Genomic DNA, 16627 nt, shown 5'->3' with positions numbered 1-16627 from the left:
TTGTGTGAACACTTTCAGCTCTCTGGCAGATTCCTAGTGAAGTAAAGAGAAAAGTGAAAGAGTGGGTGTGTGTGTGTGTGTGTGTGTGTGTGTGTGTGTGTGTGTGGTGAAATATGTCTCATAGGTGCAAGGAAACAAATAAAATTGGACATTTTTTAATAAAATTCCTCATAAATATTGATTTATTGCAGTGGTTCTCAGTACAAGTCATGTTATTTAAATTATAACTTAAGTTGCTTTAAACTTTTATTTTTGGGGTCTTTTCATGTTAAAACTTATAAATATGTAGGAATTGAATATTTGGGAAGCATCATAACTTAAACCACCAGTTTTCTAGAAAAATATTCAGATTTTATTTTGTGTTTTAAAGGCTCCATGTTGAAGATGGTAAGAAATAAAGACATATTTTATTGTTTTACTGCCAGCTGCAGTCGCCCCTCTGCCCCCATACTGAGCTGTTAGCTAATGCTAATGCTAACACTCATCCGCTCCCGTTTCAAACTCTTATTAAAGTGTTAGAGAACTAAATATAACTGAAATAAACTCTTATTAAAGTGTTAGAGAACTAAATATAACTGAAATAAACTCTTATTAAAGTGTTAGAGAACTAAATATAACTGAAATAAACTCTTATTAAAGTGTTAGAGAACTAAATATAACTGAAATAAACTCTTATTAAAGTGTTAGAGAGCTAAATATAACTGAAATAAACTCTTATTAAAGTGTTAGAGAACTAAATATAACTGAAATAAACTCTTATTAAAGTGTTAGAGAACTAAATATAACTGAAATAAACTCTTATTAAAGTGTTAGAGAACTAAATATAACTGAAATAAACTCTTATTAAAGTGTTAGAGAACTAAATATAACTGAAATAAACTCTTATTAAAGTGTTAGAGAGCTAAATATAACTGAAATATTGGCTCCCTTCGACAGAAAAAGGAGCCAAGTCTATGAAAGCGATGTAGCAGTTTAGCTAGTTTTGATTTCTGAGGCATAATGTATCAGTTTATGATGATTCAGCCAAAGTAATGAAATAACGATGTTTATTGTCAATGTGTTTCACTCTATTGATCCGTGAAAGTAAATAAAACGTGTCTCATGTCTTTTGCTGTAAGCATTTACTAAGCGGAGGGTTTATGCTAGTGCTGCAGAGCCACAGCTAACAGCTAACAGCTAGCTCCTCCATTAGCGGCTCTAACAGAGCTTGTGCCGTTCAGCAGCTGTTGCTTCTCCTACACTTTGGACTGAACCATTGTTCTTACAGGGGGGAACCTAAAAATTCTTATTGTTTTTCTTAGATGAATGACAGATTTACTTCGTTCTTTGTTTCTATTGCATTTTTATATGTATATTGTTTAAATACAAGGGTTTCTTTCATGATTTCTTTGGGGGGGACAATTCTAGACTTTTCCTAGATTGGGGGGGTCCAGACCCCACAGCCTCGTTTCCACTGAGCGGTTCGGTTCGGTTCGGTGAGACATTTCATGACCGATCACATTCAGGAGTCTTTTCACATCCAGAGGGAGGTGAGCAGGTGGGTTCAACCCAAACACCAGCATGCTGTCATATTAGCAGGGGTGAAAGTAAGGGGGGACGGCAGGGCACCGCTACCCCTAAAAGATTTAGCGGGGGTTCGCAGTACCTGCTAGAGGAGCTGCTGTCTGCTAACATCAGTGGGTTCACTGTGCAGCTGAGTTCACCCACTAATCAGCCGTGACTGATTAGTTTTTCAAGAACAATCTAAAACAGACTTAATCAGTTAATAAATAGTTTAACGCCGCGCTGAGAGCAGCACGTCCTCCTCTGGCTGCTCATCAAAACTTTCATAATTTATTAAACAACAACGACGAAAAGTCAACAAAACGTTTTCAAATTAATGACCCAACAACAATAATAATCTCAGTGATTATTGTCTCAAGTTGTTGCGCAATCTCTGCGTTTTGGTTCCATAATTAAAATAACAGGAGTTTAAATGAACCAATCAGCCGCCGCTGAGTTCATGAGGTTATTAATGATGCACAATAAATATAGAGCCTGAAAACCTGATATTGTAACAAACTGAATGTTTTTAACGTAATCTGTGCTCGGCTCGAGGAGCGAGCGGTTGCCACGGCAACGGGTATACTTAACCGACAGAGAGAGAGAGAGAGAGAGAGAGAGAGTTAACAGGTGTGAGTGGTTAACTGGGATGCTCTCCATGCCATGATGTTCAGGATTTAGGTCTCATGGCATCTCAAGGTGTCAACATGGCAGCCAGTGGAGCTGAAGGAGGAAATACAGCTTTATTTTGTAGCAGTTCAAGAGCTTCCAGCTTTTATCGCTTCAAAAAAATTAATCAGCACAGAAACTCCAAAGCTCCCAAAGAAGCAGTTTAACTTTTGTCATAGTACCCAAGAATTTAAAACGACTTTCTCTCCTGGTCATAAACATACCTGGAGTGTTTTCATTCTTTCATGCAGATTTTAGAAATCCTCTTGTCATGTTGTGCTGATGGTTCATTTTGGACCCAAGTGCAGAGAGACAGAGTCAGCAAGTGAATGTGAAGATTTAATTAAAAATTATTTAAAAAAAATAAAATAAAAACTTACAAAAACACGGGAAGTAAGAGACAAACAAAAATAATCCCCAAAAAATTAGGAGAATGTGGGAAACCAGGGAAATATCAGAGGAACCAGCAAGGAGTGACTGAGAAAGAGGTGAGACTAAATACTGGATCAATGGCGCTGAGCTGATTGGCTAAGTGACTGCAGGTGTGAGGGGAGAGAGAGTGAAAGTGGCACAGCGGGTGAGCAAGAGCAGACAGAGGACTAGGAACTGAACCTAGCAGCAAAGCAAACTAGACGTAATAAAACTACTGGAGAAAAACAACCACATGAATAATAAACAATCACTAATAAAGGACTGAGCCAAAAAACCTAATTAATAGAAACAAACACTGGATAATAATGACGCCTTTAATCACCATGGCAACCATGTGATGCACCTGAATACCCGCCACCTTTTCTCCAAGTCAAGCTCTCCCACTCCGTCCATTCAGACTAGCGGCAGCAGCGATTAGCAGTTGGGTAACTGCTGCTCAGTGCAACGCTGGTAAAAATGCTGTCAAACGCCTGATGAAGAGGAGCCATGTTGTGATGATGAGCCGGAGATTTTTAAAGAGACAGACGCCCAATTTCAAGATTTTAAATTGATTTCCTGTTAGCAATGTTTGATGTACAAAGCATTTGTATAGCTGAAGGTAACATAGTTAGCTCAAAGGGTTAACATAGTTAGGTTAACATAGTTAACCCTTTGAGCTTTAAAATGACGCCATGTGTCTGGAAAATACATGGTCTGTCCCTTTAAATACAACTACTTACATCTGTCCTCATTTAAATGTGGGAACGAAGCAGAAAAATCCTGAAGGAGCATTTTGGGCCTGGATGTTGAGGCTGAGCAGCAGAAGTGAAGAATGGACCCCATCAGTGCAGAAGAATGGGCCCCATCAGTGCAGTGGGCCCCATCAGTGCAGTGACGGATCAATCCACCCTTCATGCAGCAGGTTGTGAATATGATGCCAGTTCTGCTGAGGCCCGTTGATTCAGTGTTTGACTTGCTACCAGCAGAAACTTGATCCAGTTTCTGTTCCTCATCCTGAACCACATCAGCAATTAGCCGCCTACTGCCTCTCACTCGCCCCATAAATGCACATCAGGCACAAACTCATCAGCAGCAAATTGTTGTTGGTTCACTCCAAGACACAGCGACTGAGTCACTGCCCCTCAGGCACACGCCTGCTCTGATTGGCTGAAGATGCGGCCGCTTCGTGCATGCCTGTATGTGCGTGTGGCCCGAAGCGCCTAATAGGTCTGCATAAGAGTCCATCAGCAAGCAGAAATGAAGACGGATCGTCCGCATGGAGACTGGCGGCGAGAGCAGGACGGATCTGCAGCCTGAGGAGGGATGAGCAGGAAGAGACTGAAAACAGAGAGAGATGAGTGACCGTGGGGGAGGAGAGGCCAGATGACTGCTGGCTGGGACTCCCAGGAGGAAACGATGAGGACTGAGCAGAGGAACGAGGGCTGACACCTGTTCTCTGCTCCCAGCTCCACCGCAGCGCTGGGAGGCTACCTGACTGGCTGCATCAGCTGCTGCTCATTAATAACCCTGCAGCACCATTATTACTGCTGACAGCTACACATGTACATCCACCAGGAAACTTACCACATACATCATCTGTGTCACCAATTCCTGGGGTTTACTGTATGAATCATGGCTGTGCAGCTCAACATGTATGTGGCAGGAGCAAGACATACGATGAGATGGGATTCACCAGGCGATGAGCTGCTGCAGCTCTTTGAGCTGGACATCGTCGTGGTTGGAGTTGTGACCATCCAACGCAGTGGACTCACCTTCATCCAACACCGACTGGCGTGATCCCAGCATGCAGCAGGCCTCTCAGCGGAGCGTTAGCTCCACTTCCTTATTGTGCTAATGCTTTTATTCTGAAAGCCAGAAACCGTTCATCCAGGAGCATGACAGCTTCTCAGGCAGGATACGGAGAAGCTTCCTGTTCTCTGGTGAGAAGATCGTTTCCTCATGCTGGTGCTGAATGACCCTCTGTCCCTGTGGCTGGACATCAGCTGGAGCAGCTCTGTCACTCTTTAGCTTATTTCTTTAGAAAACGTAGAGTGCACTTTCTCTTTTTAGAACTTACACTTTTATTATTTTTACAGAGCAATTATGCAGCCATACATCAGTAATACAACACAAGTGTTGATGATATGAAGTTTCCCATAAAATGAACATCTGATGGCCTCAGCATCACATCACCGTTTGTCTAAAGACAAACATTCACATCAGCAGAGCTTCTGCTGGACCTGCAGGATAAAAGCAGCTTTTTGAAGCGTCAGTGAGTCGGTGATCTTTTCCATTTGGCATAAATCTCTTACTGTCTGAACCCCTGAGTCGTAGACGGTGGTTCCACCTGCATCCACCTGACTGGTGGTTCCACCTGCATCCACCTGGCTGATGCATTTCAGGGCTGCTGTAAAAAGGACATTTAGCAACATGTAACGTCTGGAAAGACGTGGTTTATAGTCCTGGTCACCTCGTCCCAAACGTTGGGGTCATGACCCAAACAATGTGTGTCTGATTGGGACCGATGGGCCTCAGTTCCTCTTTAGGCTCATCTGGGTCCTGAAATACCTGCTGATCATTTATTTTTTGAGTTTGCAGCTCGATGCGCCTCAGTCCAGACTCCCTCATGTTCCATCAGAAATCATCTCTGCCTCCCATCTTGGTTTTGTCCAAATGGGTTCGTTAGGGTTCATGACAGCAACACCCCATATAACATTGTTATAAATGTTTCATCCGCTCCCCGTTCTGCGTCAGGAGGTTTTCTATTGGTGGGGGAGTTCCTCCCATCTGCGCTGACAGAAGAGAGCATAACTGTAAATATGTAAAGAAATCATATTCCACATAACTCTTCAAACCACATAATGTTGTTCCTGCTGGTGAAGAAATGTGAGCCTCTGTTCAAGTCCATTTTCTAGAGAAAGTATTTTCTAGAAAGATTCATTTTTACATTATTATGCAGAGAAACTCATATGACTGCAAACTTAGAACTGGAACATTTAGTTCTATTATTGCTTAGAAACTGTGGAGTACCAGCATGCCTAGGTGGGCCCCATACGGGGGAAAGGAGGGCAGACATATGGGCCCAATATGGGGGAAAGGAGAGCAGACATATGGGCCCAATATGGGGGAAAGGAGGGCAGACATATGGGCCCCATATGGGGGAAAGGAGAGCAGACATATGGGCCCAATATGGGGGAAAGGAGAGCAGACATATGGGCCCTATATGGGGGAAAGGAGGGCAGACATATGGGCCCCATATGGCAGAAAGGAGGGCAGACATATGGGCCCTATATGGGGGAAAGGAGAGCAGACATATGGGCCCAATATGGGGGAAAGGAGAGCAGACATATGGGCCCTATATGGGGGAAAGGAGAGCAGACATATGGGCCCCTATGTCAGAAAGGAGGGCAGACATATGGGCCCAATATGGGGGAAAGAAGAGCAGACATATGGGCCCTATATGGGGGAAAGGAGAGCAGACATATGGGCCCTATATGGGGGAAAGGAGAGCAGACATATGGGCCCAATATGGGGGAAAGGAGAGCAGACATATGGGCCCTATATGGGGGAAAGGAGAGCAGACATATGGGCCCAATATGGGGGAAAGGAGGGCAGACATATGGGCCCCATATGGCAGAAAGGAGAGCAGACATATGGGCCCAATATGGGGGAAAGAAGAGCAGACATATGGGCCCTATATGGGGGAAAGGAGAGCAGACATATGGGCCCCATATGGCAGAAAGGAGAGCAGACATATGGGCCCAATATGGTGGAAAGGAGGGCAGACATATGGGTCCAGGAGTTCATTAGAGGACACGTCCAGGAGTTCAGTCAGTCCTTGCGAGCAGCTGTGCAGCAGAAACGCCGTGAGACACGTCGGCTCCTGTCCTTCCACAGTTGGACACCAAGTGAAGGTAAAAGTGTCTCACAGATCCCAAACCAGAGACCAACCAGATCAGGATGGTGACGGTTTCACCAGCTGCTTCAGGACAACGTGGAAGATTTAATCATGTTTTAAACTTTGTTTTCCCCAAATTGCTTTTGCGTTCAGAGGTTTGTGAATATCAAGTAGAGGTCAGTGCTGTCTGTAGAAAATGATGAGAATAATATATCTTTATTTTGAGGAGAAATCTTCACCAATGACTGACAGTTACTGACTTCATCACATCCGTTCTCTGCTGAACGTCAGACCCAGAGTACAGAAGAAGCCCATCAGTGGGACCCAGACGGTGCTGGCAGGTCCACGGGCCGAGCAGCAGCTGAAAACATCCGTCAGCTTGTAAATCTGTCAACACGACAACGATCAGCGAGATTTCTGCTGTTTCTTATAGCAAATATCTTATTATACACTAATCTAATTGTCCCTCTTGGATTGATCAACTTTATTTTTTGCAGCTGTGAGATCGATAGATGAATATCTGATCAGGCAGAACTTTCAGTTAGGGTGGAAATATTTCTGTAATTAGCAGGTTATTATGGGGAGAGTCTTTCAGAACTGATCAATAAGAACATATAGAAGGAAACGTGAGTCAGCAGAGAAACCAGTTCAGCACCTGAGGGAAGTAAGAAGGTGGCAGTTTGTTTGGTAAAGACGAAGATATGCAGCATTTAACAGGAAATGTGCAACAGAAGAAAAAGGATCTCAGGCTGGAGCCAGTGGAAGGGAGGATGGCAGCTGAATACTAATGTTCAACTTGGTGGATGGAAACAGTGTCTGCTAACTCCCACATAAACACACACAGTTGTGTTTCCACTGGGTGGAAAAGGAGCCAAGCTGCGTCCTGAATACTGATCACGTCTGCCGGTGGCGTGTTCTCATCAAAGTCCAGAAGATCCACAGAACAGAGTTAAAAGAAAAAGGCTCTAAGGACGAGAGAAGATAGAGATGGAAATAAGGATTAAGATGGACATCCGTCCGTCCATCTGTCCGTCCCTTTCCTTCCTGGGAACAGGTCTGCAAGGGAACCTTCCTTCTCCTCAGCATCACTCACCAGATCATTCTGTTCTGGGAAGTTCCCCGGGAGGTCGTTCCCCAGGAAGGCCGTTCCCTGGGAGGCGTTCCCCGGGGGGCGTTCCCCAGGAGGTGTTCCCCAAGAGGTGTTCCCCAGGAGGCCGTTCCCTGGGAGATTGTTCCCCGGGGGGGGCCGTTCCATGGGGGACCATTCCCTTTGGGGGCCGTTCCCCAGGAGGCCGTTCCCTGGGAGGCCGTTCCCCAGGAGGCCGTTCCCTGGGGGGCCGTTCCCCAGGAGGCCGTTCCCCAGGAGGCCGTTCCCTGGGGGGCTGTTCCCCAGGAGGCTGTTCCCCGGGAGGCGTTCCCCGGGGGGCGTTCCCCAGGAGGTGTTCCCCAAGAGGTGTTCCCCAGGAGGCCGTTCCCTGGGAGATTGTTCCCCGGGGGGGGCCGTTCCATGGGGGACCATTCCCTTTGGGGGCCGTTCCCCAGGAGGCCGTTCCCTGGGAGGCCGTTCCCCGGGAGGCCGTTCCCTGGGAGGCCGTTCCCCGGGGGGCATTCCCCAAGAGGTGTTCCCCAAGAGGCCGTTCCCTTAGAGGTTGTTCCCAGGGGGGGGGCGTTCCATGGGGGACCATTCCCTTTGGGGGTCGTTCCCCAGGAGGCCGTTCCCTGGGAGGCCGTTCCCCAGGAGGTCATTCCCCAGGAGGTCATTCCCCAGGAAGGTCGTTCCCCAGGAGGTCATTCCCCAGGAGGTCATTCCCCAGGAAGGTCGTTCCCCAGGAAGGTCGTTCCCCAGGAGGCCATTCCCTGGGAGGCGTTCCCCGGGGGGCCGTTCCCCAGGAGGCCGTTCCCTCGGGGGCTATTCCCTGGGGGACCATTCCCTGGACATGTTGTCCCTCCAGGGACATGTTGTCCCTCCAGGACATCCTGGGACCGCTCATGAGGAGCAGAGGCTTACCTGGAAGATAAGCTCCTCCCCTCTACTGGTGAGTCCAGCCACTTAGAGTCAAACTCCTGTGTTCTCCTGACCCCTGACCTTTGACCTGCTTCAGCGGTCCTCTGTACATCTGGATCCATTCTACCATCACACCTGATGTTCCACATCATCCATTTGCTTCCCATCATATAGACTGTCCTTATACTGGGAGGCAGTGGGAGGTTTTGGGCTGTGACTCCCTCTGACTCCTCCGTCCAGCTGGAAGCGACTCGGCGGCTCCATCAGCTGAGGCAGAAAGCCGACTTACTGTGTAAATATATAACAGCAGTAATGATTTAGTCATCCTTGCTGTGTTTAATTCATGCTGTTTTCTGGGTTACAGTGTTGGAGACAGTGTGAACACAGAGCTGCTGCCAGACAGACTGGATCAGAACCCACTACCGGTTCTGAAGACTCTCCATGTGGGGATCCAGATTCATCCTCTGCTGCATGACACTCACTTCATGTCGATGGAAACAGAAACTACTTCTTCAATTAAAGACAGATTTTCTCTGGAATAATGGACAGAACTTGCTGGTGCTGAGTGGATCCGCCTCCAAGTCCAAACTGCAGCCCGTCTGGACGCAACCTCAGCTTTGGTCCAGCTTGCTGTTGTTAAGCTGAGCTTTAAAGTGTTTAGAACGGGTCCAGAACCGCTTTGGTTTTAGTCACTAATGTTAAAGACGAGACGAACTTAAAGTAGAGGCTCAAAATCATAAAATAACAGATCAGCATAACATCTGTCCTGATGCGTCCCGGAGGCAGAAAGTGTTTGTACCAGCTCAGTTCCCTGTGGGACGCCGTGCAGCCTGGTGTCCTCACACTGGGACATGTCCTCAGGAGAAATCAACATGATCTCCAGCGCGTCCATGATTGTCCATGGGGTCAGAGGTCAGAGAAGATGGCGTCATTCACCCCGATGCCAGGATGGATGAAGATGCCACCAGGGGGCGTAGCTGGTTGAGGTCCAGCCTCTTCAGGGTCTTCCTCAGACGCCGGGGCCACCAGCCGTTAGCTGCTGAGGTTCTTTGGGTCTTTGGTACCGGTACCACACTGCTGAGCTTCAGGCTCAGGTTGGACATAAATCCCATGATGCCTCTGGGTTGATGTGCGCAGCCTGGAGCTGATGATGATGATGATGATGATGATGATGATGATGATGATGATGATGAGTCTCTGGTTTACTGAACCTCCACTAACAGACCAGACATGAAGAGTTGGGTGAAAACTGCCAAATTCAACTTACGTTAAATTATCTCCAGGTGTGAGTTTTAAAAAATAAATTCAGAGTTTCGGCACATTTTTTATTTCTGAAAACTTTTACTTTGAAGATAAATGTGAGAAACTGATTGGAGCTGAGGCCATGTCCTCTCATGTCCTCTCATGTCCTCTCATGTCCTCTCATGTCCTCTCATGTCCTCATGTCCTCTCATGTCCTCTCATGTCCTCTCATGTCCTCTCATGTCCTCTCATGTCCTCTCATGTCCTCTCATGTCCTCTCATGTCCTCTCATGTCCTCTCATGTCCTCTCATGTCCTCTCATGTCCTCTCATGTCCTCTCATGTCCTCTCATGTCCTCTCATGTCCTCTCATGTCCTCTCATGTCCTCTCATGTCCTCTCATGTCCTCTCATGTCCTCATGTCCTCTCATGTCCTCATGTCCTCTCATGTCCTCTCATGTCCTCTCATGTCCTCATGTCCTCTCATGTCCTCTCATGTCCTCATGTCCTCTCATGTCCTCTCATGTCCTCTCATGTCCTCTCATGTCCTCTCATGTCCTCATGTCCTCTCATGTCCTCTCATGTCCTCTCATGTCCTCTCATGTCCTCTCATGTCCTCTCATGTCCTCTCATGTCCTCATGTCCTCTCATGTCCTCTCATGTCCTCATGTCCTCTCATGTCCTCTCATGTCCTCTCATGTCTCATGTCCTCTCATGTCCTCTCATGTCCTCTCATGTCCTCTCGTGTCCTCTCATGTCCTCTCATGTCCTCTCATGATGAAGACGGATCTGAATGTGATGAAGAAGCTGCTCTCTGTGCTGCACTTAATCAAAGGGAATGTTAAAATATTTGACTGTAATCACATGCAGACCCACGATGAAAGGCCAGCGAAGAAGAGAGATTTAGATCGAGCCCCAAATAAAACGAGGGTAAATAAATGAACAGTAAACGAAATATTACCAAAATGTTTACAAAATATGCACTGAACCATCTGATTGTAATCCTGGAATCAGGACGTTTTGTTTCACACGATATAAACTTCCTATTTTATCAGACTTCAGCACTGAACATGTCTGCTGCATCTAGTGAAGATGTTTGGTGGCAGATTCATCTCTGAGTAAATATTGAAAATGCTTTGATCACTTATTTAATGTGAAATGGCAAAAATAATTGAGTGAAAATCATTATGATTTTCTGGTACCAGGCAATGAATGCTTTGTTGAACATTCTGTCTGAATGTTCAACAAAGCATTGGGATGTATTACAGTCATCAAATGATATGCCAGAGTGAAGCATTGTGGGAAAAATGCCATCACTGTAAAAATGTACATTGAAAATGTTTAAAACGTTGTGCTGTGGACGCTGTGGACGCTGTGGACGCTGTGGACGCTGTGGACACTGTCCCTCAGCATCTTAATGCTCTTAGCCCCCTTAGCCTCCTAGCACCTGCTCTGTCCTCCCTTCATTGTCTGACATCAATCCTGTACTTGTGATCTTCATCTGAAGTAGCTTATTGTTAGCTCAATGCTAACGGCTGCTCACTCTGGAGTTGTGCTGATGAAGATTTCTGCTGAACGCAGTCAGAAAGCAGCAGAGCGCCCCCTGCAGCACAGTGACAGTCACCTTCTCTCCTTTCTGTCCTGATAACTTGAGCTTTTCAAAGCTTTAGAAGCTGCATGCCAGTTGAAGCTTTTATTCTCAGACACCACAAAAGTATTTTGGTCCAAACGAAGCTCCATATTTACACACCTTCACCTTGAAATCAGCCAAAGCTTTAGTGACACTTTGAGTAAAGCAGGAGACGCTTTCCTGACGAGGTGTCGGCCGTGTAGGCGCTGAGCTGGAATGGAGGAGTGTGTGGAGTGTGTGGGCACACTGACGGGGAGCCAACGAGTGGATGCTGCATTCAAAGGCATCAGTGTGTGTGTGTGTGTGCTCAAAATGTGCGAGTTCATTTTTCTGCTCAGTGTCTCTTGGCAAAGCAGGATGTACTCTGCAGCTCCATTTGAGAAGGATTTCAAAGCCCCTGCAGTGGCCTGTTGTGTCTGATTCGCACCGGAGACGAGATGGAGGCCGAACCAAAAACACAAACCAGACAGGGAAGATCAGCTGGGACTGTTGAGTCATGTTTCACACTGGAACCCCCCAAAACACACCACACACACACACACACACACACACACACACACACACACACACACACACACACAGACACACACACAGACACACACACACACACACACAGACACACACACGCACACAGACACACACACACACACACACACACACACACACACACAGACACACACACACACACACACACACACAGACACACACACACACACACACACACAGACACACACACACAGACACACACACACACGCACACACACTCACATACACACACGCACACAGACACACACACACACACACACACACACACACACACACACACACACACACACACAGACACACACACACACACACACGCACACAGACACACACACACACACACACACACAGACACACACACACACACACACACACACACACACACACACACACACACACACACACACACACACACACACACAGACACACACGCACACGCACACACACACACACATACTCCCATACACACACGCACACAGACACACACACACACACAGACACACACACACACACACGCACACAGACACACACACACACACACACGCACACAGACACACACACAGACACACACGCACACACACACACACACACACACTCCCATACACACACGCACACAGACACACACACACACACACACACACACACACACACACACACACACACACACACACACACACGCACACACACACACACACACACACAGACACACACACACACACACACACACACACACACACACACACACACACACACACACACACACACACACACACACACACACAAGGCTCTAATCAGGGGTTCGGTGGAGCCTCTGCTGGAGGTAAAGACACATTAACTTGTGTAAAGTCGTGATGACGCCCCGCTTTGCCATCACTTGCTGCAGAGGATCACGTTACATTGTTTAGCCAATCAGAGGATCACGTTACATTGCTGAGCCAATCAGAGGATCACGTTACATTGCTGAGCCAATCAGAGGATCACGTTACGTTGCTGAGCCAATCAGAGGATCACGTTACATTGCTGAGCCAATCAGAGGATCACGTTACGTTGCTGAGCCAATCAGAGGATCACGTTACATTGCTGAGCCAATCAGAGGATCACGTTACGTTGCTGAGCCAATCAGAGCTGTGGAGGAGCCCTGATTGGAGGAGCTCCACTCAGCAGGGATTTGAACTTGTGTCTTTAATTAATTCAGCAAAACTCAGTTTTTACCACATTCTGTAGCTTTCGGTGAACTTCTAGATCTGCTCCTTAGTCGCATCTTTTCGGGGTTGCTGCTGCCTCTAGTGGCGTGGGGGTAGTAACACAGCTAATATAATTACAAACAGGTTAGCTGATGCTAACCTGTTTCTAACTCTGGGATTATTCAAGCCTCTTTGTGAACAGAGGCCGGTAACCGGACCGTCCCAACCGGACCTCCACCCAAGGCTCCACCATGCAACCCCACCGGACCCACACCTAGACTCACCAGCAGGGGGCGCGCATGTGTCCGCCTGCAAATCAACCTTCCTCAAAGCTTTACCTCCATTTCTGGACAGTTTTCTGGAGAGTGGGTCACTAACCATGTCAACCGAGGCAAAATCATATTTTCAGATAAAAATGTAACAATTTGTTAAAATCGTGTCACTTTTTAAAGTTTACAATGAAATAATAAATTAGTAACTTTAACAGTTATTGGAGGACAGAAGGTTGGAGAAACGCGATCACTGCTGAGGAACATGTGGAACTACAGTTAGGTCCTCAGAGACCTGCAGTCGACCCGGTCCGGTCCGACCCGGTCCAGTCCGACCCGGTCCGGTCCGACCCGGTCCAGTCCGACCCGGTCCAGTCCGACCCGGTCCGGTCCGACCCGACTCAGTCCGGTCCGACCCGACTCAGTCCGGTCCGACCCGACCCGGTCCAGTCCGACCCGGTCCAGTCCGACCCGGTCCTGTCTGACCCGGTCCGGTCCAACCCGACTCAGTCCAGTCCAACCCGACCCGGTCCAGTCCGACCCGGTCCTGTCTGACCCGGTCCGGTCCAACCCGACTCAGTCCAGTCCAACCCGACCCGGTCCAGTCCGACCCGGTCCGGTCCGACCCGACTCAGTCCGGTCCGACCCGACCCGGTCCGGTCCGACCCGACTCAGTCCGGTCCGACCCGACCCGGTCCGGTCCGACCCGGTCTGACCCGATCCAGTCTGACTCAGTCCGGTCTGACCGGGTCTGACCCGGTCTGGTCCAACCCGACTCAGTCCGGTCCGACCCGGTCCGGTCCAGTCATTTTGCAGCAATCATCTTCATCATCATCATCATCATCATGTTCTAGCAATTATCAGGGGAAACAGTGGAAAAGTACCAACGTCCGTACCGGACCATCCAGCCGAGCGGCGCCAGAGATGAAGAAGATAGGATGGTAACGCACTGGGCCCACAGAACCAGACACCAGCCAAGTTCAAATCGGGCCAACAGAACCACAGCTGCTGGGTCCGGGCCATGAGGCCTAAAGCAGAGGGTTTAACCCGGTCGGGTCGACTGCAGCATCGGACCGGGCCGGACCGGACCGGACCGGGCCCTGAGGCCCAAAGCACGGCTCACGGTTACCCTCCCTGAACACGACCCTCATTTTCAGATTTACTCAAACAGAAACATGAGGAATGAAAATGTGAAAAGCCCTGAATCCTTCAGAGGTTTTCCAGCAACGCTTCCCAGCCAGCGGTGGAAAAGCTGAGCCAGGTGCTGGTCTGCTGGTCGGTAGAACTGGATCCCTGCTGTGAGGCCACATCCAGCTCTGCTCATTTCCCTCTGAATGGAGCAGAGACATCTGCTCCTTCTCAACATCCCTCACCCAGCCAACCAGCACCAACCCAGGAGCAAAGACACGAGCCAGGCTGAAGCAGGACGGCGCTGCCGAGCGTCCAGAGACCGTGGCAGGAAGGAGGATGGAGGAAAACAAAGGTGGAGGAGAAACGGAGCCGCTGCAGGCTGGCTAATAATGACGCTGGTGAGTTACACCAACGTGCCATCAGGATTCATCTCTGGCCTCAGGTTCTGCAGAATAAATCAACAGAACTAAAACCTTCTTTATCTGCTTTTTAATTAAATGGACTTGAAATTATTAGCTTAATTATGCTAGTTTTAATGTTAGCTTTAACTTTAAATCACATTTAAATTGTAGACAAAATTAAGTTTTAAATAGGCCCAAATTAAAATTACATTCATGGTTTAATCAACATATCAACATAATCTCATCACTAGAATATTTTTCTTAAAACAAGACCAGCATGATTTGATTAAAACAGCTTAAATTGTAGTTTTCTACATTAAATTGCAGCCCTGGTCAGTGTTTCAGCCTCTGTGTGACCTGTGTGACCTCTGTGTGACCTGTGTGACCTCTGTGTGACCTGTGTGACCTCTGTGTGACCTGTGTGACCTCTGTGTGACCTGTGTGACCTCTGTGTGACCTGTGTGACCTCTGTGTGACCTGTGTGACCTCTGTGTGACCTCTAACACCGTCTCTCTGACACCAGAGTTTCTCTCCTGTGTTTAGATCAGCTGTTCGGGTCATAAACTCTTCACTCAAAAGGAAAACAAGCTTTGATGTAAAACAGGATTTTACAGGAAAACATGCTCAGCTACAAACTCCACACTCTCCCTTTATTCAGACAGACATCCCCTCATTTGCATAAATTAGAAAGGTAAACACGCCTTATAAAAGTTTCAAAGCTACGATAGTCAGATCGCTCGGGGTCTCCCATGTGTTCTCCAGGGGCGAGTGCGCTGCTGAAATGCGTCCCCGTAACTTTGTGGTCATGTTCTGTGTTTGTCGTTATCTCATGTCTGGTTTTGTGGTTTTTTAATGTTTTACTGTGATTTTATTTGAATGTTTGAATAAATTCTGAATGATTGTCGTCCAACAGTATCGTCGTATCGTTTGTGTTGTGGTTTCTGTTCATACATGACATTCATGGGCCGATGAGAGGAATAAACGAAAGACGTTTTTAACCCTAACCCTTAATTTGAACAGGACCCAAACAGAAAATCAGATGATTTCATGGAGAACCAGAAGCAGCAGAACCGACTGAAAGAGTTAAAGGTCTGCAGACCTGAAGCAGCTTCTCATTCATTATGATGAAAACATAATTCAGTTTATGGAAAACAACCACAAGCAGAAACACCTTTAATCGCAGCCTGGACACTCGATACCTGCAGTTTAAACGAGTCAACATGAGAATGTCCGAGTGCCAGTGAACGCAGCACAGCCCCCCTCCCCGCTTTGGGTTTGGCTGGTGATGAGAGCGAACAGCAGCAGCTGAAGGTGGGGGGACCATGGGGCTGCTTAAAGGTCGGGCTTTGACAGGGCCGTTAGTGAGCTGAACACAGATTAAACGATGGGAGCCAAAACATTTCTATGTGTGAACATGTTCAGCAGCCGACCGCAGGAAGCTGCAAAGTATCCTGAGGACAAGACGGACTGAGGGAAGATGGAGAAAAAAGAATCAAATGTAAACAACTGCCTGAGAACAGAGATAGTAAAAAACAACATATTCTCCCCGAGGGACGGAGTGGAAAACAGGCTGAGCGAACAGGTGCTGGATGGACGGAGAGAGGAGGGAAAAGATGAAGACGGGAGGAAAACGAGGAGAGGGAGAACGTGAGCAAGGGGAAGCAGCTGAGAATGAGGCAGATCAGCAGCCATCATCCTTGTTC

The sequence above is a fragment of the Poecilia reticulata genome, chromosome 13, assembly GCF_904066995.2.
Source record: "Poecilia reticulata chromosome 13, P_reticulata-male-v2, whole genome shotgun sequence".
Classification (NCBI taxonomy): domain Eukaryota; kingdom Metazoa; phylum Chordata; class Actinopteri; order Cyprinodontiformes; family Poeciliidae; genus Poecilia; species Poecilia reticulata.
This window is presented reverse-complemented; position numbering follows the sequence as displayed.